Source organism: Pipra filicauda, unplaced genomic scaffold (genome assembly GCF_003945595.2).
Source record: "Pipra filicauda isolate LSUMZ 115617 unplaced genomic scaffold, ASM394559v2 scaffold464_size512166_pilon, whole genome shotgun sequence".
In the NCBI taxonomy this organism is placed as follows: Eukaryota; Metazoa; Chordata; class Aves; order Passeriformes; family Pipridae; genus Pipra; species Pipra filicauda.
In genome coordinates this window covers 127,362-150,959 of record NW_024104603.1, presented here as the reverse complement: position 1 = coordinate 150,959, position 23,598 = coordinate 127,362, and the positions used below count along the sequence as shown (strand labels likewise).

Sequence of the window (23,598 nt, the reverse complement as noted above, 5' to 3'; positions counted from 1 at the left end):
TTAGGGTCCTTCAGATGTTTGTTAAGGACCTCCTTTAATCAAATGCTCTTATCCTTGTGAGTGAGTTGGTGGTGGAACTGGTTCCCCCTTTTCCCACCTGCCAGTGCTGCTGCTGGAGAAGCAGTTTAATGGAAAAAAACTCTTCAGGAGAAGCCATGATTTTTGGAGTTGTTGTCACCTGCACTTTTAGAGCTGCTGTTTTCTATCTCTTCCAGCTTTTTTTCAAATCCTGCCATAACTTGTCACAGCTGGGGCTGAGCCAGGGTAGGTTTTGCCTTCTCAGAAGCTCTGGGCCCTTCTCCCAGCCCAGGGAAGGTGTGGATCATCCCCTTGGGTGGCCACCTTGGCCTTAAGCTGAGCCTTGCCATGAGGGCTGTGCTGCACTGTTCCTGCTTAAGTGGGAGTAGTTACTTAAGGTGCAAACACTGCTCAGAGTAGTCAGGCATTGTGTAAAAGTGATAGTAAAGCTGGCTGTCCACTTACCAGCAGATAACTCCACGTCTGGGGGCTATTTCTTGTCTCTGCTTCATTTCCCCATCTGTAAAAATGGTCTAATGGAAAAAAGCTCAGGCTCAAGTCTCTCAGGAGAGCATTTTCTCGCTGCTTTCCTGGATGCTTTGTGTGTTTTCCCCTGGGTGCAGAGAGCACTCAGCCCATTACAGGTGCCTGGTGCCAGTGCTGTGCCAGCAGCTCTCCCAGAAGGAGGAGCTCAGGGAGCCTTTTGGAGCTGCAGTGCCACGGGGTGAGTCCAAGTTCTGCTCTCACTGTGCCACAGAATGCTTTTCTGCCTTGGGGTGAATTCAAACAACTTTGGATTTCAGTGGCCTCACCTGGCTGGAGTGAAAGCATCTGGTGGCAAGCTGGGCAGGCCAGGTTGGACAGGGCTTGGAGCAACCTGGTCTCGTGGGTGACATCCCTGCCTTTGGCAGTGAGCCTGGAATGAGAGGATCTTTAAAGTTCCTTCCAACCCAAACCATTCCATGATTTCTCTGTGTGACAGTCTCTCCTTTAGTTCAGATGATTTTCCATCTGACCTGATGCTTTCCCTGTGGAAAGCAGCCTCTGTCACCTCTCAGATTTCATTTCTAGGATAAAATAGCCAAAAACGGGCAACCAGGTTCCTTGATCCTTCCCGTTGGTGCTTCCCAGCTGGGACCCACCAGTCTGGGTCCTGTGGGTCTGCACCCGCCTCTGCCTGTCTGGCCTTTTGTAAAAGCCTTCTGATCCCTTAGGATTTCTCCAAATGGAGACATTAAATGACTTCAGCTCACTGCTCCACCAGATCATCTCCATAGAGCTGGTTTAGTTCAGAAATGTTTGGTGTCAGGAGCTGAAACCACAGTTGCTCATTATCCAAGCAGCTGCTTAGGATGAGGTGCCTCATATGTGCTGCAGTGGGGCTGTCTGACACCAAGTCACTCAAGCCAACACAATTTTAATTCAGTCAAAATAATGGTATCATCAGGCCTTATACACTTACAAGAGTGTCCCTGCTTCCACAGGGAATAGCAGGATTTGGTGCTACAAATTAGAAAACCAGTTATCCCAAACAATGCAAAAGCAGAGGCAAAAAAGCTCACCTCCCATGATGACCCTCTCCTGGCCTGGCTGGGTAGCAGGTGGCACTTGGTTCTCCAGAAAATGCCAAGAATCCACCTCAAAATGGTCAATATCACATCTTCTGACTATGAAGTATTCATTTGCTATGGGTACCTATGAAAACAGTTGCCCTTAAGTTGGCATATTCTGCATTTGGAATATGAATGTCCCATTCCTGTGTCCCAGCTGTGGTGGTGGCCATTCCATCTCCTGGTCCTGAGCCCAGCTGGGTGCTTGGGGCTGGTGCCTCCAGGGCAGCACCAGGGGCTGCAGCATCAGCCTCCTGACTGCGCTGGTTGGCAGGAGATAAAAACAATGCCTGGAACTGGTCGTATTTTCCACATTTCTCGCCTGAGTTCTGCTTTTTAGCCATGCAAAATGGGCCTGATGTTCAGCATTCTGCACACCTTGTGAAGGCCCCAGAACTGAAGATGCCATTTGTTGCAGGTTATCAGTCAGCTCTGGGAGCTACAGAGAAATCCGTCACCGTCTCATAAACCCCCATCCAAGCAGTATTTGTTTGCCACTGTGTGAAATAACTCAGTGAATTTCTAATTACACAGCTCTAATTAAAGGCTGGATGGAACGAGTGTGCCTAATCGGGATGATACACCCATTTCATTACAGGCAGGGAATTGCTTGTGTACAACAAACCACCAGCTCAGGGCAGGATTAATATCCCCTCTCTGGAGCTGAGGGAGTGCTGGGCGGGGTGGACATCCCTGGCAGTTCCTGGGGAGTCTCATGTGGCTGCACTGGGAACACTGGCTCCTTTGGAAGGAGGTTCTCAAGATGATGGGGGTGAGAAAGGACCCTCCCAACCAGCCAGAGCTTGGAGGGACCATGCTCTGTGCACCACGACCAAAAGCATCCAGGTGGCTGCTGAACTGGGATTTAGTGGGCTTTGTGTCAAAGCTTAGACTGGTGGTAGAGCAGCAGAGGCTCCTCTCCTCTTTCATACCAGCTCTCCCTGATCTGATGTGCTCTTGGAGAACAGAGTAGCACAAAAAATGAATTATCCCACGTTGGAGATCTTTTTTCCCTGGATTTCGGCACTGGAGCCAAGAGCATCTCTCTGATGGAAGCCTGATGGGGAAAACCTTTCGGATCCTCTGTTCCCACGAGGTGCCTCTGCCATCTGTAGTGAGATGAAAGCACATAACCCCTGCAGTGAGCAGGCAGCTGCCTCCAGCCCTGCTGGCTGAGCCAGGTGCTCACCAGGCTCTGCTGACTCATGTCCTGCTCAAATGATCCTTCCTTTCAGCCCTGATGCAGTGCCTGCAATCCCAGAATGGTTTGGGTTGGAAGGGACCTTCCAGGTGATCTAGTCCAAACCCCTGCCATGGACAGGGACGCCTTCCACTAGAGCAGGTCGCTCAAAGCATGGCCTTGAAAATCAAGTACCCGCTTATCCAAGAGCTCCACCAGCATTCCTGTCACAAGGAGATGTTTCTTACAGCAGGACATGGACCTTAATCCATGTTGAGTGCAGGTTGCAGAGGGAACAGCTGCTCTTAAAGGTCTGGAGTTTTCTATTCATATTTTTGCAGCAGTTTGATGCTGAAACCTCCACTTGCAGGAGAAACTCTGACATTATCCTTTCCTTACCTTGGAAGTTTGTCCTGCCTGAATTCCTGTCAGATGTCAGGGTGGAATCAAACATGAGACAGAGGGAATAATAGCTGGGCTAGAGGTTAAATAGACCGATAATTGATTCCTCTCAGTGCTGGTCTCAGGTGTTAGTCCATTGTGGTTAATGAAGGAAGGCAAGTGGAATTGAGGAGCCCTGGGTGGGAAGCTCAGCCTGGCACATGCCTGGTGCCAAAGGCTCCTCGTGGTGCTCCCGTGGTGTTGGAGTGGCTGCACCTTGGTGTCACTGTTCCTGTTTCCACTGGCTGAGCAGAGCTGAGCTCTGACAGCTCCAGTCATGGAACAGGTTGCCCCGAGAAGCTGTGGCTGCCCCATCCCTGGAAGTGTCCAAGGCCAGGTTGGATGGGGCCCTGAGTAGCCTGGTCAAGTGGAAGGTGTTTAATAATTGAAAATAAAGTAAAACACAGTAATAATGGCAAATAATAATAATAATGATAATAAAAAATGGAAAAAAGAAGTGATGCTCAATGCAGTTCCTCACCATCCACTGAGCAATGCCAGACCCCCCTTCCCAAACCCAGATCAGCCCCCAAAATACAGAGGTGCTCGCAATGCTGAATGTTTACACCAGGTTGGTGCCCTGAGCAGTGACACCGTGAAGGAAGAGCCCAAACCCCCTGTGGCAGGCACCCAGGGCTGGGGCAGGGCAGTGGGAGCCCTGGGGGGAGCACAGACCAGCCCAATTCTGCACCAGGCACTGGGCATCTCCCACCCAGCTCAGGCTGCTGGTAGAGCTTCTGGGAGATATTTCCATCTTGGATCCCACAAACTCTGGGCAGGTTTGAGCACAGCCCCTGCTGGTGCTTGGATCCTGAGCTCCCTGTCACAGTGGAAGGGGAGAGGCTTTACCAGGGTGGTGATTTCCATTTCCCTCTGCTCCTGCACCTTACCCTGCTTTGTGCAGCAGCTAAAAATAGAGGGAGGAAAGGTGTGAGGCTGCTCTGGGGGAAGGGCAGAGGGAAGCCCCGTGTGTGTGTGAGGAATTGGACTCCTGCAGCTGCAGGAGCGTGTCTGTCAGGCAGGCACCGTGTGTGCAGCCTCTCCTGCTGGGTGGGCACTGGCCACAGAAATAAACAGGCTCTGTTTTCGGGCACCCCACCAATGCCTCTTGCTAGCCTTGACTTTTTGGCTTGTCTCTGTATTTTTAGCTGCAGGACACCCTGTCCCCAAGCCTGGAGAGGGGCTGTGTTTCTCATACCTCTGCAGACGTGTGAAGCCAGCTCTCGCACTTCCCTGCTCCCAGTTTAGCAAGGGGAGGGCAGCAGGGTGGCTGAGCTGAGGGCCTGGGATGTGAACATCCATTTGTCCTGGAGCTTATTTATGGTTGGGATGGATAAAGTGGTTGTTTAGTGTGGAGAAAAGGAGGCTCAGGGGGGACATTCTCACTCTCTACAGCTCCCTCACAGGACAGGGGAGCCAGGTGGGGATTGGTCCCTTCTCCAAGCAACAGGACAAGAGGAAATGGCTTCAAGTTGTGCCAGGGAGGTTTAGATTGGATATTAGGAAAGATTTCTTCCCAGAAAGGATGGTCAAACACTGGAACAGGCAACCCAGGGCAGTAGTGGAGTCACCACCCCTGAAAGTGCTTAAAAAACATGTGGATGTGGTGCTTAGGGACATGGCCTTGACAGTACTGGGTTAATGGTTGGACTCAATTATCTTAGAGGTCCTTTCCAACCTTAATGATTCTGTGATTGTAAGTGAAGGGAAAAACACCCTACAGATCCCATTCAGCACAATGCACTATTTCTTTGTGTTTCACTGAGAGGGGGATGAGTTTGGGAGTTTATTCTCTTTTATTCAGAATTACAGAATGATTTAGCACAATGCAAAATTAAATGTCACTTTGAATAAAGGATCAAATGTTCTTCCATTTGCCAAGTGCTGGAGAGAGCACATGATTCATGGTGCACTACTTCAGTCACGCTGAATCCACCTTTGCATCCTTCTCTACTCGTGTGGCAGAATCCACCTTTCCAGCCAGCTGAGCCCTTGTATTAACCTAGTCCTGCTTTGGGAGCCTCCTGCCACACCTGAGCATCCTCACCCTGGTCCTTGTCACTGTCTAGGGCAGCGAGGCTGGGGAAGGGACTGGAGCACAAGTGCTGTGAGGAGAGGCTGAGGGAGCTGGGGGGGCTCAGCCTGGAGAGGAGGAGGCTCAGGGGAGACCTCCTGACTCTGCAACTCCCTGACAGGAGGGGGGAGCCAGGTGGGGGTCAGTCTCCCAGCAGTAGGACACAGTCTTAAGCTGTGCCAGGAGAGGTTTAGGTTGGATATTAGGAAGAAATTCTTTACAGAGTGATCAGACCTTGGAATGGGCTGCCCAGGGAGGGGGTGGATCCACCGTCCCTGGAGGTGTTTAAGAAGAGACTGGATGTGGCTCTTAGTGCCATGGTTTAGTAGGCCAGGTGGTGTTGGGTCAAAGGTTGGACTCGATGATCTCAGAGGTCTTTTCCAACCTGGCTGATTGTGTGATTCTGAGATTCTGTCTCATTTAGCCTGCGGGTTCAGCTCCTCTTCATCCCCCTTACTCCTTCTGTCTGCTCTGAAATCCTCACTCAGGTGCTCCCTTAGGTGTGGACTGAAGTGTCTGAAGGGCTCCCTGGATGGCATTAGTGCTGTTTGTGTGCTTGGAGTGAAGCACTTTGCTGGATGGGGGCACAAAAACCCACAGGCTTCAGCAGAGCAGGTTTGCTCAGGCCCTGGGGGCTGCCAGCCCTGCTCCCCGTCCCTGTCCAGTGTAAGATGAGCTGGGGATTGTTCCGGGATTGTGGCAGCTCCGTGCCCTCCTGTGACAGGCTGGATGTCCTGAGATCTGTTGTTTGTGCCCCTGCTGTGACAGACTGACTGTCCTAAGGCCTGTTGTCGCCACGCTGACGTGTGTCCCTGGAGGATTGTATGACCTCCTTGTCCCTGGGGAGGGCCACCCAAGGTCACAGGCTGCTGGCAAACCTCAACACCCCTGCTACTGATATGCTGTGGAGATGCTATTTTGGCTCCTCGAGGGCTCCCAGGGCAGGCAGGGACTGGGGGTGCTGGAGCCAGTCCCAGGCAGGCACCCCTGTATCCCCATCCCCACCTCACATGGGAGGCACGTGCCAGGGTGGCTGGGTGGGAATTGTGCAGTCAGAGAGAGGAAAAGCAAGACAGAGCAGGTGCAGGTGCAGGTTTTATTCTCTGTGAGCAGGCTCCTGTGCATCCAGCTGCTCCCCAGGCCTTTGGGAACGTGGATCAGGCTGCCCTGTGCTGCCCTGCTGGGAAGTTTGGTAAGGACAGCTTGAGCTTGCCCTTCTTGTCCTCTGCCAAGAGAGGGTGGTGTGGGCTTAGCATAGAATCTTAAAACCCACCATGATTTGGGTTGGAAGAGACTTTAAAACTCCTCTCATTCCACCCCTGCCATGGGCAGGGACACCTTCCACCAGTCCAGGTTGCTCCAAGCCCTGTCCAACCTGGCCTTGGACACTTCCAGGGATGGGGCAGCCACAGCTTCTCTGGGCACCCTGTGCCAGGGCCTCAGGATTATGCTGTTATCCCACTGCACACCAGGCTGGGAGAAGGCACTGTGGGCTGGACAAGGCTTAGCTGACTTTCATTAAAGCAGAAATAGGTGCATATTTTGGGGGGCAGCCACACAGCTCCTTACAAGAGGCTGCTGCTGGATTTTCCTGGGCATTACTACCTGTTCTCCCTGTGCAACTGGTGCTCCCCAAGCTCCTAATTCCCTGTGCCAGTGCCGAGATGAACAGCTGAGAGATTTTGCATTTTTTAATGGCCCTCTGCTGTGCCTGAATTAATGGGAAAATGGACTGAAACGAAGATGAAGGTATTGAAGGGAGAGGATGACAAATTGGCTTTGGAGCATGGCAGCAACGAGCACTGTCAGGGGTTCACGCACTGACCTTTATCTAAACAGAACTGTGTGTAACAGATAAGAATATTTAACAATAATTAATGTCACATCAGCGCAGAGAACAAAATGACTACATCAAACGGGCAAGAAATCCACTGCAAATTACTCAGAAGAGAAATGTCAGCTCCTTCCTATCTGCAGCCTCCTTGTGCTGATGGGGCTGGAATTAGCTGGGAGGGCATGGGGGGAGAGGGGCCATTAAAAATGATTTAGGGACTGGGTGATATCCACAGGAATGAGGTAGAGGAAGCAGGAACAGCAGCAAGTCTGCTGGACCAGAGTCCTGTAAAATCAAACACTAAACTGAGCTGATAATTGGGTGGGGAGAAATGTGTACAAACCAATTATCTCCACTGCTGAAGTTCTGACAGGCAGCTCAGGGCTTCTCTTTCCTTCCACCGAGGTGTCCCAGTGTGCTGGGCTTCAGCAGACACTGCCCTGGCTCCTGAGCCTCCCTTTGTGTTTTACAGAAGGGAGAAAACATTGCTGGGCAGGGATGTTGGGATGTTTTTCATTGTCTTTCCAAGCTGGGGTTATCCCAGCTTCCCAGGAGCTGGGATGTGTGGAGGCAGTGTCAGTGCTGGGGGAGTGATGGGGGAAAGCAGCTGGGCCCCAGGGGCTGCCTGTTTGGGCTGAGGAAGGGACTCTGCAATTCCTAAATTCCTCAAAATGAAGATGGTGCATGGACTGCTCTCTGGATTTCACCCATCCAGGTAACAGAACCAGCTGAGGAGGAGTTAACCCCTTCCTGACCTGCCTCCTGCTGTGGAGCATCCCCTGGCCCTGGGCATGTCACAGAACCACAGGATGGGTTGGGCTGGAAGGGACCTTAAACACCATCTCATTCCACCCCCTGCCACGGGCAGGGACACCTTCCACCAGCCCAGGTTGCTCCAAGCCCCGTCCAACCTGGCCTTGAACATTTCCAGGGATGGGGCAGCCACAGCTTCCCTGGGCACCCTGTGCCACTCAAGTTGCTCAGCCCAGACATTGTGAGAATATCCAGCTCATGCACAAGTCTGGTGAAGAGCCTGGCTCTGTACAGACCAGATTACAGCCATTCTTGGCTCCATTCCCCTGAAGGTGGTAGTGGTGCAGGGAAAACACATCCATTTTTATTCCAAATGGGCCCATCATAATGGGTTATTTTCTGAACGTGAATTAATTTATCTGCGTGGCCACCCTTGGGAAGTGTTATCAGCCTCAGGGAGAGGAGGTGAGCACAGAGCTGAAGCCCAAGGTCATGAAGGGAGTGCAGGGAAGCGCCAGGAACCGCTCCTGAATCCCTGGAATTTTTGGCTGGTACCCTAAAGGCCAGTGCTGTCTGTCTGGAGCACCTCTCCCCCCCCAGGTCCTGCTGCCCACTAATTAGTTTCGTTGTCAGCATTTCCCTGTGGGAGCAGGCAGCCAGGTGCCTCTGGATTAGCAAGGGTGTGAAAAATTGCTTTCCAACTGGCCTGGTGACCTTGTGACAGCAGGAGGATTGACAGGCAGGAGATGGAGACGTCACGATATAAAATTAGGAACGATGGGGAGCTGTGTCCGTGCCCCTTGAAGAGGAACAGGAAGAGTGACCTGTCCCTGCTGCCATCCTGGGCTGGGACCTGGTGTAGGGTTTCATGTCTCCATGACAGAAGATGCTGGGGCCTGTTTGCCTTGGGCAAGGCATGTTTTGTTCCCAGAGCTGTGTGGGTTTTGGAGTGGGATGGTGTGGGAGAGAGGTGGGAGCAGAGCTGGTTCCCAGAGCGCTCCCTGAGCACCATCCTGGCCAAGAGGTTTGGTCAGGAAAAGTGTCTGATGTGCTCAGTGGCTAAAGAAACCCAGCCCAAGGCAGGATGAGCAGATCAGTGACAATTAGAGGGTCTGAATATCCTGCTTATGGCAAGGGGTTGGAATGAGATGATCCTTAAGGTCCCTTCTGACCCAAACCATTCTGTGATTCTCTGAATATTAATTCACTGGGGAGAAAACATGACATTTAAGGATCACTGGAAGACTGAAGCCAAACTGAGGTATTGCTTAGAATGAAAGGCTGTGAATTTGCATCAGAATATGAGAGCAGGGCTTTGACAGCAACAGGCAACTAATTAAAGTGCATCAGTTAAACGGGGTTCCTCCTCTTTTATCTCCCATGGTAGAGGTATAGAAAAGGTACCTGTTAGAAAAACAGATTTAAATAAATCCAGGGCGTTACTGATAACATCTGGAAAAGCAGGAAGGGCAGAGATCTCTGCTCTGGTTCACACTGCAGGCATCTGTTTTCCAGGAGGAACCTGCAGTCACTCAGCCCAGCCAAGCAGCCAGAGCAGGTGTTCCCACTCCCAGCTGAGCTACTCTGCTTTGGGATCGAAGTCAAATGGTTTGGTTTCTCCAGGTTTCCTGCTGGTCTCTCCCAGAGGTCCCATTCACCCACTGGTTTTGTGCAGAAGGGGGTCTGCATGAGCAGGTCCAAGCTCCCAGCCTGGATGGAGAGCTGGAGGAGTTCTCAGCAGGGAGGGACACGTGAGGATTCCGAGTTTGAGCTTCTTCAGATGACAAAGCCTCAGTGGTGGAAGCTGTTTTGGGAAGGCTTGAGCCAACTGAGCTGCCTTAAATTCCATGAACTCTCCCCAGCAGCTCAAAAGGTGAAGTCCAGGTCTCTTTTCCCTTGTAACAAGCAGCACAACCAATCCATAGGCTCTCCTTCTCTTCCTTGCCTCTGCTCTCTGAAACCCTCAACATGAACGTGGTGGAAGTGAGTTATCACATTGTTCCTCCTGGTGCTGGAGCTTGGAGAGAGGGGCTGGGAGACCTGAGGGAAAGCAGAAACCCTCTCCCACCCAAGTCAGCTCCCAAGGCAAACATCAGCACCTTGAGGTCACTTGACCAGGACAGGACCTGAAGGAACGGCTGGAGCTGTGCCAGGGGAGCTTCAGGCTGGATCTCAGGAAAAGGTTCTTCCCCCAGAGGGTGGTTGGCACTGACCAGGCTCCCCAGGGCAGTGGGCACAGCCCCAAGGCTGCCAGAGCTCCAGGAGGGTTTGGACAATGCTCTGAGGGACAGGGTGTGATTGTTGGGGTGTCTGTGCAGGGCCAGGAGCTGGACTCGATGGTCCTGTGGGTCCCTTCCAGCCAAGGATATTCTGTAACTCTGTGATTCACTTCCACAGTGCTGCACTCACCTGCAAGCACCCAACCCATGGATGTCTTATCCAGGACAGAACAGGGAGGCAAAGGGATACCCAGAGAGGAAGAAGAAGGAGCAGCAGGTTCAGCACTGCCACCTCTGTCACCTGAACACATGTGGCTGTGCTGATGGACCTCCACTGGCCCATCCTTGTTGCCAACCCCAGCCCTGCCCACATTTCTCAGGGACCATTGCTGTGCCTCAGCACCTGATGCTGAAACAACCTTCTCTTCTGTTCAGCCCCCTTGGCTCTGCAGAGATGCCATTTCTTCTCACCCATTTCCAAACTGAATTTCTCAGAGAAGTTTGAGAAAACAAAGGAAGGAAGAACCTGAAGGGAACAGGAGTTTCTAAGTTGCACCATCTGATTCAATCTGGGACATGCTGCTGGTGTCACCCTTTTTCATGCACATCCGGAGCTGGTGCCATTCCACACCTGCTCCACACTTGTTTTAAATGACACGTAATTATGACAGGCAGTGCAGAGATGGAGCTTCATCCCCAATTAAATTACACTCTCTGTCTTTTCATTTCCTGCTCCTGTTGAGGAGCAAACCCCTGGAGAGCAAAATCTTTAGGTTTAATGAAGTAGAAGGTGCCTACACAGTTACAGGTGATCTTGTTTATTAGCAGCAAATCGGTGTTGATATGTAGTGTTTCCAAAATACTGGGCTTGTGTGGTGCCCTGGGGAGTGTTCCAGGTGAGTGGAATGCTGATGCCAGGATCCCAGGTCATCAGGTGAGGGAACATCCCATCCAGGAGAGCAGCTGCTCAGAGGTGCCTCTATCCCCACTCCAGCACTGGGCTGGTCCCTCTTTACTTTTCCTGAAGTCCCCAGTTGATCCCACTGCTGGTGGCAGTGAGACAGCCCTGAGGGGAGAGGGAGGCAGCCCTGGTCCCATGGGGCCATCCCTGCAGGCCCTTTGGATGAGCAAGAAGGGCACTTCTTGGAAACCCCTCAGAAAGACCATCTGTTTGCAGCTCTTCTGCCCTCAGCAGTTACCAACCAGTACAGAACTGTGGCTTTAGGGAAATTAGAGGGTGTTTTCATCAGGGCCTTCATCCCCACATGAGCTGGGGGTGCAGGGGTGGTGCTGGGGGCACACTCCCTGTGCTCTGAGCCCCGTGGGACTGTGGGCACCATGTACCAACCCCACTGCTGTGCTGGGCACATTCCCTTTGCTGCTTCACCAAAACTTACCCCTTGTGTGGATCCTGCCCTGAGGACGAGTCTTGGGTGTTTAAGGGTCTCTGGTGTATCTTAGGCAGTATCTGCACTGCTTCACTCTTTATTCCCTCCCCCAGCTCCCTCTGAATGCCATCCAGACCATGATATATGACCCTTCAGTGCCTTTTGCTTTTTCTTGGAGAACTTCTATTTAATTTTTATGCCCATTATCATTTGGGGAGAGAAGGGAAAGGCTTGGGGAGCCCAGAGTGAAAATAAACCAGCACATTTTAGTGCAGTTACTTGGTTCCAAATATGTTGTATTTTGGCAGAGGACCTGCACCCATTCTCCTTCACTTTTGCAATGTGGGTTGAAGTGGTTCTAGAAAAATCAGGGCACGGGACGCTCAGCTCATTGACTCAACCCTGCAAAGGCTGGACTCTGCTTTTCCTGCTGCCTGAATTCCACAGGACTCACACAGTAAAGAGGACCTTGGTGTAAGAGCAGGTTATGACTTTAAGCTGGGGAGGGTGGATTTGGATGGGATATTGGGAAGAAATCCTCCCCTGGGAGGGTGGTGAGGCCCTGGCACAGGTTGCCCAGAGAAGCTGTGGCTGCCCCTGGATCCCTGGAAGTGTCCAAGGCCAGGTTGGATGGGGCTTGGAGCAACCTGGGCTGGTGGAAGGTGTCCCTGCCCATGGCAGGGGGTGGCACTGGATGATCTTTAAGGTCCCTTCCAACCCAAACCATTCTGGGATTCTGTGATAGTTTGGTCTTTCATGTAGCTGTACCTTTGGGAAGAGGGATTATGGAGCAGCAGAGGTGGACATGCTTTTTTCAGCTCCCTTGATCTTGCTAATGGTGAAGTTTTTCTGTGCCACCCCTTTACTGCTTCCATTTGAGGTTATCAGCCAGCTTTGTGACCTCATCTGGGTCTAACTGAACATCCTCAGGGACACAAAGACAGGCAGGAATTTGGCTCTTGGTCTCAAAGAGGTGGAGCCAAGAGCAGAACTTCGAGCTTCTGATGCTCTTTGATATCCCTCTGCCCCTCCAGCTGTGGGTTGTTCTTTGCAGCAGTAGAAGGCTTTAGGAGCCAGAGGAGCACTTTGGCCTCTGTCCAGGTGTCAGGGTGAGTTTGGGAGGAGATGGGAAATCAGAACTTCAGATTTCCAGCAGGTATCACCAGATCAGGCCACGAGCCATTTGCTTTTCCCCTTTCCTAGTGTATCTATGAGAGTTTTGATGTCCAGGGCTCTGCTCAGTCATGGTTTGGCCTCCAGTTTCTCCTACTCTCTCCTCTTTCCTGTATCTCTCCTTCTTGAAGGCCCATTCCCAGAGCATTGCTGCAGTCTCTGATTCCAGCACTTTGCACACACATTGAATTGAACTTCTGAGAAATGCTGCCAGACCCCTGGAGAGGCTCAATAAACACGAGTGATGGATCCATTGGAATGGAGGGGAACTGAGGAAACAGCACTGGGAAGCTGTTCATCTCCAATGCTTTGTTGGGTTCTTGGATGACAGGAAACGTGGCCCTGTGGCAGCATCCCCTGCTTTTAACCTCTGTCACTGTGGTGGCTTTTCCATGGCCCCAGTGCAGGAGGGATTGTCCCTGGAGTGTGGAAGCCACTGTGTCATCTCTGATGGGCTCACTAGACCTGTGTGACCTCGGGGTTGGTTGGAGCCCAGGGCTGCAGTTCTCTGTCTCTTTAGCACTTCCTGAGTTTTAATTAAAAGCTTCATTCCAGTTTGACCTTTTGCAGTGCTGTGGCACAACTGGGGCTGAACTGAGCCTCTCAGTCTGGAGAGTCTCTGCTGCCAGGCTGGGAGGAGCTATAACTGTTCACCATCACGTTTGTGGTGTCTGCAGGAGCCCTGACTGCCCTTCCTGCCCTCCCATGGGATCAGGCAGCCCATGTATCCAAGTGTCATAGGCCAGAACCATAATCTCAGAATGGTTTGGGTTGGAAGGGACCTTAAAGACCATCTCCTTCCACCCCTCTGCCATGGGCAGGGACACCTTCCACTAGCCCAGGTTGCTCCAAGCCCCGTCCAACCTGGCCTTGGACACTTCCAGGGATCCAGGGGCAGCCACAGCTTCTCTGGGCAACCTGTGCCAGGGCCTCCCCACCCTCTCAGGGAAGAGTTTCTCCCCAATATCCCATCTAACCCTGCCCTCCTTCAGCTTGTAGCCATTCCCCCTTGTCCTTTCACTCCATCCCTTGTCCAAAGTCCCTCTCCAGCTCTCTTGGAGCCTCAGTAGGCCACGAGAAGGCCACAATAAGGTCACTCCAGAGCCTTCTCCTCTCCAGGCTGAACAATCTCAATTCCATCAACAGAACATTTCAATTCAAGTTTATCTAACCCAAAGCAAATCCTTCAGTTTCAAACCACATTTTCCATACAGAAAACCAAACAATAAATAACACCATGAAAAGCTTTTACTGTGGGACATTTCAGTTTGAAGAAACTCTCATTTCCCTGAGTAAATCCCAGCCATCGTGACCAAAAATTCCTGCCTCCATCGGCCCATTTCTGTGTTCTCTGCCAGCATTAACCTGAGGTAGCAGTTTTTGTGGGATTTCTGGTGCCCAAGCTGCCCTGAACCACCCCCAGCAGCTCTCCCAGTGCTCAGCCCTACAAACACAACCACCTCTGTCTGCTCCCCTTCCAGCTCCCTGCTAAGCAGCTCAGAGTCTTAGCTCGGAAAGTCCCGGCTCTGATCTTTGCAGACATCCAGCAGCTTTGCTTTCCAACACCACACTCCCTGCTCTGCTGAGGGTTAGAAAGTACTGGATTATCCTCTTACCATCCCTCTGTGTCCTGGTTCTTGCAGGGTGAGGCTGAGACTGTCGAGGGGTTGTGCGCCTGCTCCCGGAGCGGTGACGGGAGGACTGACAAACCCCAAGTGCCAGCCAGTCCCGGTAAGTAAATGGATCTTGATGTACTTTTAGATGTGAGGAGTGATGGGAGAGATCCCTGCAATCCCCAGTTTTGTGGCTGGGGGACTCAGCAGTGGGATTTGGGGCGGCACAGACACCTTGCCTGAGGTGATGAGCTGTCCCGAGTGGCTTCGTCCCGGAGTCGGGCGGAAGGTGCTGATCCTGCTGGCACTGGGCTCATCCTGCTGGGAGCCTTCAAGGAGTCAGAGGTTGCTGGATTTGCTGAGAACCTGCCATTGCCCTCAGTGCTGTTGGTGACAGAGACAGGATTGCTTTAAGTACACCCTGCAGGGCAGGTTGGGCTCGTTGTGGACACGGTGGCTTTCGGTGTGGTTGCATTTCTGAGTCCTGTTGCTTCTCAAAGTTACCTTTGCAGTTTGCTGTGGTGAAGATGAATGTGAGTGTCTAGAGCAGTCTAGAGGTGGGCTCTGCTCCTGACTTCCCTGTGCCTGTCCCAGAGCAAGGGGCTGCAAGGAGCAGCTGGGTGGAAGTGCTTCCCACAGGGAACACTGTGCTTGGGGCGGGCACAGAGGGTGCCCAGAGCTTGGTCAAACCCCTGGTGCCTCCTGTGCACAGGGCAAGCAGAGCAGCTGCTGGCACAGGGGGTGGCAGGAGCAGGCTCAGGGGATCTCCTTGGACATCAGCACACTGGGGTTTGTTGGTGCTTTGCTCAGGACAGAGGAGTTGCCCATCCCCAAAGGGTGCAGCAGTGTCCTCAGGCCACAATTTAGGAAGAGAGCTATCTCCCAGGTGCCAACAGACATGGCACTGTCAGGACACGAGCCTGGACATCCCCCAAACCCAGCTTGGCCAGGTAGGCTGAGCTGAAAGCACCTCTGTGAAGAAGAGGTTTTGTGGAAGGGTGGGAGAGGATTTAGGAATGAGCTCCAGTGACAGCATGACCTGAGTGTTGGGAAATACTGATCCAGAGTGACCGTGGCTGTTGGAAACTTGCTGTGCTCCCTGAGCAGTGAGGTCCATGAGGACCAGAGGTGGGAACTCTCTGTCTGCTCTGGTAGGAGTTTTGTTTTGGGGAGAATAGAGCAGCAGGACTTCAGGTGAATAAAACCTGGGGTTTGCTTCAGCACAGGGAGAATGAAGATTTCAGGCATGAAGATGGAGTGGTGTAACATTTTCAACAGTGCACTTTCCTTTCCAATTCCCAGGCAGATGGACAAAAACAGGAATCACAGATTAACAAAATGGTTTGGATTGGAAGGGACCTTAAAGCCCATCCAGTTCCACCCCCTGCCATAGGCAGGGACACCTTCCACCAGCCCAGGTTGTTCAAAGCCCTGTCCAACCTGGCCTTGGACACTTCCAGGGATGGAATCCTCAGTTTCCAGTTCAGCAGGTTTTACAGTCCTGGTGTTTTAATTGGTATCACAATTGTTTTTTTCATTGGGAACTTAGATAAGAGGGAGAAAATAAAAGTGTGATCAGGCAAAACCTCTCCTCACACAGGCAGGAACTGTGCTGCTGTGTGATGGACCTCAGGAGACACCGTGTGCAGTAATCCAGGAGTTTTACATTTCTTACTGATTTGGAAGTCTAATCTAAAAAACTCCAAATGGCAGAGGTGTAAAGATTCACCTGAACTTTTCCAAAGCCAGATCAGGCAGTTGAGGGAGAAAGGGAACTTGGGTTTGCTTCTGATTTGTCTGGAACCATTTCCTGCTCCAGCTTAGTGTATCTGCCCGTGGTGGTAATGGGAGTATTTTGACACAAAGTAGGACAAAAAATTTCTGGCATGCAGATATGTTAAACAAATGAACTGGCTAAAAACCCTTTTCTGCATGAATAAGACAACTACTGTGCCCTAATTCCATAGACCAGGATTTAACTCAACAAATGAAATTACGGGATTCAGCAGCGTGGAAGAAATACATGATTTATTTATTATTGACAACATTTTTACAAAAGGACACTGCCAGAAACTTTGAAAAGTTTTGTTTTGGCTGCTGGCACATGAAACAGTGCTTTAAACTGTGGAGCCTTCTTTTTGTACAAGGAATTTACTGGAAGTGGAGGAAACTGTCTTTTATCTGGTGAGTTCTTCGCTTTCACAGGAGTCCTGAACTCTGAACGCTGTGCTGGTTGATTATTTGCTTTTTCATTTTTCCCTTCTCCCTCCAATTATTGGTGGCACACAGGATAAAGGTTGAAGCTCCTTATTTCTTGGGAGGTTCAGTAAAAACTGTGGAGTTATCTGTCATTCAGGCAGTTGGAGAAGAACACTGAGAGTAGAGGAGGAGGGCTGATGAAAATGCCCATTATTCCAGCAGTGAGGGGAAGGTCATGAAAATACCTGTTACTGAGTCCATCAGTGCAGGGTTGCAAGTGTCCCATAATGAGAGGACGTGGAGCATCCTCCACAAACACTGGATGGCTGAAGTTTTGTGTGTGTCTGAGATGAACCCCAGTGTCAGAGGGGCCGTCCTCGTGTCTGAGCACAAATAAATCCCGACTCTAATCACCTGCTCAGGTGGTTTATGAGCTCCAGCAGTTCCTGTCCTGCCAGGATTAGGGTGGCACTTGGTGGCCCTTTAAGCCACGATCTGTGGTGACCTTCTTAGCACCCCGTGGGCCAAGGAAGGATGTAAGAGGTTCTTAATTTAGAGGAGCTGGCGGGTCAGGGGGAGGTCGCAGGTGTCGGTGCCCAGCGAGGGCAGAGCTGGGCAGGGGCTGCAGCGTCTGGTGTGGGACAGGGACCTCACAGGGGTCAGGATCCACTCTAAACCAGCCAAACTGTGGCACTCAGTTGCCCTCTGTGCCTCAGAGGCCTTTCCCAAGGCAGTGAACGGGCAGTGGGATCGCTCGTGTGTCTCACTCTCGGGTTGGAATTCGGTCGTGTCTCACTGTCAGGCTGGAATTCGTTCCAGAGGCTCCACAGGTGTCCTGAACCATCAGAAACCATCAGAGGTCACGGTGTGGAGGACACAAACAGAAATTCCCTCCAAAGCTAATGCTCCCCAACCTTTATCTACTGTGAAAAAATGCAAAGAGCCAGTTTAAACTCCTTTCTAAGCTCTCTGGAAGAATTGCCCATGTCCGTGCTGGCTGTGACCTAATGGAATGTGCAACACTGAGTGGTTGGCTGGAGGACGTTCCCAAGTATCTAGTTCATCTGGAACAGGTTTTGTTCTGAGCTAGGATCAGGTTTTCCAGTGAGAGCCAAGTCCTGACCCACTGAACTGCCTTCCTCACACTGGAGCCTTCAGAGATGGGCACTGGGTGAGCAAGTGGAAGAGGAGATGCTAATTAACCCTTCATTAACAGCCTCCTGGCTCTGTCTCTGTGGTTACCTGGGCTTTAAATAAGCAAATTAATTGCCTGAAGCTCTCAACTGCTCTGCCAAAGCAATAGGAAAAATGCCAAGTGATGGATGCAGGACAGGCCATGGCCAGACCCTCCTGCTCAGGACCTTCCTTCCTGCTGATGGAGCAAAAAGCTGTGTAACTCAGGTGTCTGTTGGTATCTGAGAAGAGCAGAGTTTTGGGTGTGGTTTAAGGTCAGCAAGGCTGAACAGAAAATCAACCCCGTGTTCACACAGCAAACACGATCCTGTGCATTGCACTGCACCTGCTTTGGGATGTAAAACCTTGAGAAACCAGAGAAACGCCAGCACGTTGTAATTTTAAACCTATAAATTCAATCAAAACACACTCAAAGAAAGCCACGGGTTAATAACACCTTCCCGAGCCAACAATTCATCTCTAGAGCTGAGCTGGCTTCCTGTGATCAACCAAAATGTTTGATTCTCTTAAGAGCTGAGCAAGCCATTCATAATGAACACTCAGTTTTCTGCAAATCTTGATCTTCTCGACGTGTGACGTCGATTTAAATTATCTGATTGGGGGATTTTTGGGGGTTTTTTTATCTTTTCATTTCAAGATTTGCTTTTTGAAATATCTGTTTCTCAGAGGTTCTCAAGACTCGAAGCTTAATTCAGATTAAGGCAGTGTGTGAATGGAAAGTGTCAAATCTTTTCCCAAATACCTGCTTGTGTAAACACCAGCTGGCAGATGATGACATGAGCCCTTCCTTCTGCCTTGGTGGAGGGATAATTCCTGTGCTCAAACTTGGGCTGAAAACGTTTGCAGAATGAAACCTGAGAGGTTTCTGAGTTGCTGCAGAGGGAAGGTTGGAGCTGCCCTGGGTGTTAGTGGTGTCTCACAGGAGCATCCCACGTGTTCATGGAACAGGAACCCACCTGGAGGGAGCTTGGAAGGAGCTCAAGGAATGCTCATGGTGGGAGTGGGGCTGGTTGTATTTATCACCTTAAATCCTTAGAGAAACAGGCTCATGGCCAGAGGGACTGGGGATGGGTTCTTCTCACCTCTTTCTGAACCACCAGCTCCTCACCATTTGTCTTGTCCTCCCCATCACCTGCAAGGTGTTTTCTGCCTCTCCTGTCAAGAGCCTGTCACTGAAGTACTAAATGGAGGGAAAGGGCAGAGGACAGGATTTAATGCCACGTTTCAGTGTCTGCCTCAAGGTTCAAGTTCTCTCCATAATTTCCCAGATTCCCTGCTCAGCTGGCTGGGCTTCAGCCATCAAAGGCCTCCAGTCAGTGTTGAGGAGCTGGGCCTGGATTTACAATCACAGAATCATGAAGGTTGGAAAAGCCCTCTCAGATCGAGTCCAGCTGTTAACCCAGCACTAAACCAGGTGCAATTCCCCAGTTCTCAGCAATTTCTCAGTTCTCAGCCCAAAAGAGAACAGTCTTTCTGCTCCAGCTTGAGCTGGTGCTATGCCCATGCAGACACTGCTCCACGAGCTGCTCAGACACTGGGAAGGAGACAAGGGACTCCTCAGTGCTGCTCCTCCTCTCTGCCCTCCCCTGCCCAGCTCCTGCTTTCTGGCTGCATCCCTGAGCACTGGAGCTGCAACATGAGTCAGAAAGCAGAAGTCAAGGGGAAGCCTGAGAATGAAAATACAAAAATAGACCTCTCTTTGCACATCTTCCCTCAGCCTCCCTTTGCAGGGCTGGATGGGCGTGTGCCTGATGGGATCTGATGGCTCTGACCTTGGCAGATGCATCAGATGTGACATGTGAGCATGGATTCTGTTATTGGCTTTTTAAGGAGAGAAATAAGGGTTAGCAAGAAATGCAGAGAAGACAAACAGAGACATGGCCACATTCCTTCATCCATAGAAATCCAGGCCCGAGATTTGCTTCCAGCTCGGCCTGAACAGGAGATTTCAGGAAATGAGCCAAAAAGTTGCTTATTTTACCATCCCCTTTCTGCAGCATTTCATTATCAGATGTGCTGCTTCTCGAGGCACTGACCTTTCACAGGCTGTGCTGTGACAAAAGATGTGTGTAATGTGAGGGCCCTTGTGCTGCCTGCAGAGGATGGGCTGGATCCCTTTCCCTGTGTGCTGGGACATCCAGAGGGTGTGGGATGATGCCACACACCCTGTGGAACATGAGGTAGGGTGGGGAGTTTTTTTCTGCTCAAATCCTTTCTTCCTCATTTCTTCCTGAGGGCAGAGGTTCAACTAAAAATGCAGGACTGGTGGATCAGTGAGGATGACCTTGGGATGTGCTGGGTGACCTTGGAGGACCCAGGTGGGTCCCCAGCTTTCACCTGGTAGGTGAACTCTGCAGAGACTCCTCAGGGCAGTGGGCACGGCCCCAAGGCTGCCAGAGCTCCAGGAGGGTTTGGACAACGCTCTGAGGGACAGGGGGGGATTGTTGGGGTGTCTGTGCAGGGCCAGGAGTTGGACTGGATGATCCTCGTGGGTCCCTTCCAGCTCAGGAGATCCTGTGATTTTTTGAGGCAAGCACTTGGTCATGGGCTGTTCCCAGTCCCTTCACAGGACAGGGACAAACAGGGACCATGACAGCCTTGGTCTCCTGCCTGTTTTTCCTGGAGAAAAGCCTTATAATCAAACCTTGTTTCATTCCTCCACATCTTTCCCTAAAAGGCTGGGTTTGCTGTGCTGGGAACCAGGACATGGTGCCTGCTCCCTGTCCACCTCCCCTGGGTCATCTCCTCAAAGAATCAGGGAATCATTAAGGTTGGGAGGGACCTGGAAGATCATCAAGACCAACTGTGGACCAGCACTGCCAGATCCACCACTAACCCTTGTCCCCAAGTGCCACATCCCCATGTTTTATGAACACTTCCAGGGATGGGGACTCCACCAGTGCCCTGGGCAGCCTGTGCCAATGCCTGACCACCCTTTCAGTGAGGAGATTTCCCCCAAGATCCAGTCTAAACCTTCCCTGGCACAATTTGAGGCTGTTTCCTCTTGCCCTTGTTACCTGAGAAAAGAGACCAACCCACCCCTGGCTCCACCCTCCTGTCAGGGGGTTGCAGAGAACCATAAGAAATACACCCTTTTCTTCCTCTCTTTACATTACAGCTTCCATGAGAATGGACCTGCTCCCTGTTGCTTGTGGGGTGCCATAAACTATCCCTTGGCTACCTACAGTCCTGCTCAGAAGCCAAAGAGAACTTTGTTGAGGCAGAGAGAGGTTTTTGGGCCTCTGAGCTTTCTCTAGTGTTGTTAATTATCCATTACCTCTTGTCCTGCTTCCCTTACGAGCATTCCCTGCCTGACCAGTGTCCCCTGGGACCTGTGAAAGTCCTTGTGCTTCTTCTGGTTGGGTGGCTCTGAATCTGTTCCTTGTGCCTTGATCTTGCTTGTGCTCCTCCTGCTACATCCCAAATTTTTGCTGCATTCTTTTATTTTTCATTTCCTTGTCATAGCTTTGAATGCTTTTATTATTCCTTCTTCCCTCCTCTGGCATAGGTGTCTCTGCTCATAATCCTCTTAGCACTGAGGCAGCCTGTTCATCTCGGAGAAAGCTGCTTTAAAGGCAGGTGTGAGCCAGGCTTGGCCCATTCTTTCACCCGTCCTGTGACTTGAAGGGCCAGAAAATATTTGTGGAATCACTTCACAGGATCACAGAATTGCTTTGGGTTGGAAGGGACCTTAAAGCTGATCCCATCCCACCCCCCTGGTGTCCCTGGGCAGCAGGAGCTGGGGATGCCTGCAGGGAAGGCTGCAGGGAGCCTGTGGGTTCCTTCTGGAGAGCCAGAGGGGAGTCCTGGAGGCAGCCAGCTCCACTCTGACCTGCTCACCCCTTCCCTGGGGCTCAGCAGACACACCTGGAAGACACCCAGGTAACCCCCCCCACCCTGCAGCAGGTGCCACGTGGTGCTCAGCACAGGGGCCAAGGAACACTGTGCTGGTCCTGTGCCGGGGGGCTGGGTTCTGCATCTGTCTTTGGGGGTTAAAAAGTTTGCTCTCATTGTATTTATTGTAATTTTTTTTTTTTTTAGTAGATGGTAACTCTGACTTGTAATCTCCCTCCAGTTGGGTTCATCTCTCCCTCCAGTTTACTTTTAAACCAGCACAGGGCCGGAGGGGTCAGTGAAGGGAACCACTGGCAGGAAGGAGGGGGGAGTCAACATCTCGCTGCATTTTGGCCACAAAAGCCAAGGATTGGGGCTTGGTGTGTCAGCACCCCCACCCTGGCAATGCTGCCTCTGGCTGTGAGATGCTTCCCTTCTTCTCCAATGGTTTCTTACTTCTTGGAGTCTTGAAAATGCATCTGTGTTGTTTGTCTGACCCTCCCAGCCTTTACAGCCTCTGCCCTGGCTCTTATTACACTTTCCAAAGCCTCTTCATTGTCTGGGTCCTCTAATCTTTCCAGCAGCACCCATGTTTTATGCCTTGGTTATGCCTCCCTTCCTCTTAATTAATTTTTCACACTGCCTTGCTCGTCCCTGTTGCCCTCTTTGATTTAATTTGTTGCTCACTAGCCATCATAACACCTGGGCAAGCCTTTAATTTATCTCTTCCTGTGGCCCATCACCCCCCTCTGTCCTCTCCTGTTATTGATTTCTCCAGTTTGATTTCACCCTGGGCTTTCCACCATCCTCTCCTACCCTTCCCTCCCCCTCAGAATTTCTTGCATGAATTCCCTCCCCCCATTAGTGACTTTGTTGCCTTGTAATTCCTGGCCCAACAGGGCTGGGATTGCTGCTTGTTGGGTCCCCCCCTTGCTCATGCTTGGCTTCCACCCCAAGTGTCTCAAAATTAACTCTGAGTAATTGCTGTGATAAGGAAAAGGTCCTTTTCCAAGGAGCCTCCTCCAAGTGGAAGAGGTTCCATGGCCATGACCTGGTGTAGCTTCTCTGCTGAGCAGGATGGACCTGCTGGGTCACAGAATCCACCAGGTTCCAGCTCTGACCAAGGAGTGCAGTCTGTGCTCTCAGCAGCCCTTTATTCCTGCCCTTATCCTGGAGATGGGAATGTGCAGCAGAACCTGCCCTGCCGAGCCCTGGCTGCTCCCAGCCCAGCTCTCCTGCTGCTCTGAAGCTTTTACATTTAAATAGTGAGGAAAGTGTGGAAAGGAAGAGGGAATAAATAAGTTTTCTTTGTCCTTCAGCTGCCCTGTGCCTGCCACAGCCCAGCTCCCTGGGGTTGGCTGTGCTCAGGCTCACACCAAGAGGGAACCTCCAGCTTTGCTCCCTGGCTGTGAGGAACTGAGGGCTCTGATTCACCACCCACAAATGGTCCATTTACTGACAGACAGTTCCTGCCATTACCACAATGGGTTGGGGAAGCACATTTCTGCAGATACACAGGTTATTTGGTCATCTGTGTCCGTGGGATTCGCCAGCTGAGCCCAAAAGTGGGAGAGGGTCGGAGGATGGGAACCACATGTTTTTGAAGAACACACAGCAAGGCAAGAACTCGAGCTATTACCTGTAAAACAGGCACAGCACAAGGCCTGCTGTGACTCAAAATTGGGATTATCTACATAGTTCCCTGAGCTGTTGGTGCTAAAAAATACTGTGGATGAAGCTGTGCTTGTATATGGGATTTCCATTTTGATGGGATGTTGTGGAGCTGAGCTGGTTATGTCTGATGAAGGACCAGGGTGTATAAAGGGGGAGTTTGAAACTGTCTCTAGCAAAGGACATGATTGGATATATCCTGTCCTTTCTCAGGAAAAGGTTCTTCCCCCAGAGGCTGGTTGGGCACTGACCAGGCTCCCCAGGGCAGTGGGCACGGCCCCAAGGCTGCCAGAGCTCCAGGAGGGTTTGGACAATGCTCTGAGGGACAGGGTGGGATTGTTGGGGTGTCTGTGCAGGGCCAGAGTTGGACTGGATGATCCTCGTGGGTCCCTTCCAG

At 51.4% G+C, this 23,598-nt stretch overlaps 1 protein-coding gene across 3 annotated transcripts in view; it reads left to right on the top strand.

Annotated features, from left to right (window-relative positions):
• The window catches only part of RALY (RALY heterogeneous nuclear ribonucleoprotein), a 119,664-nt gene that overhangs the window by 30,366 nt on the left and 65,700 nt on the right, over positions 1-23,598 (top strand). For all 3 annotated transcript variants that reach the window (XM_039386116.1, XM_039386115.1, XM_027719124.2), the window contains exon 2: positions 14,334-14,421. The gene's annotated coding sequence lies outside the window, so the exon portion shown is untranslated. The remainder of the gene's footprint in view (positions 1-14,333; positions 14,422-23,598) is intronic.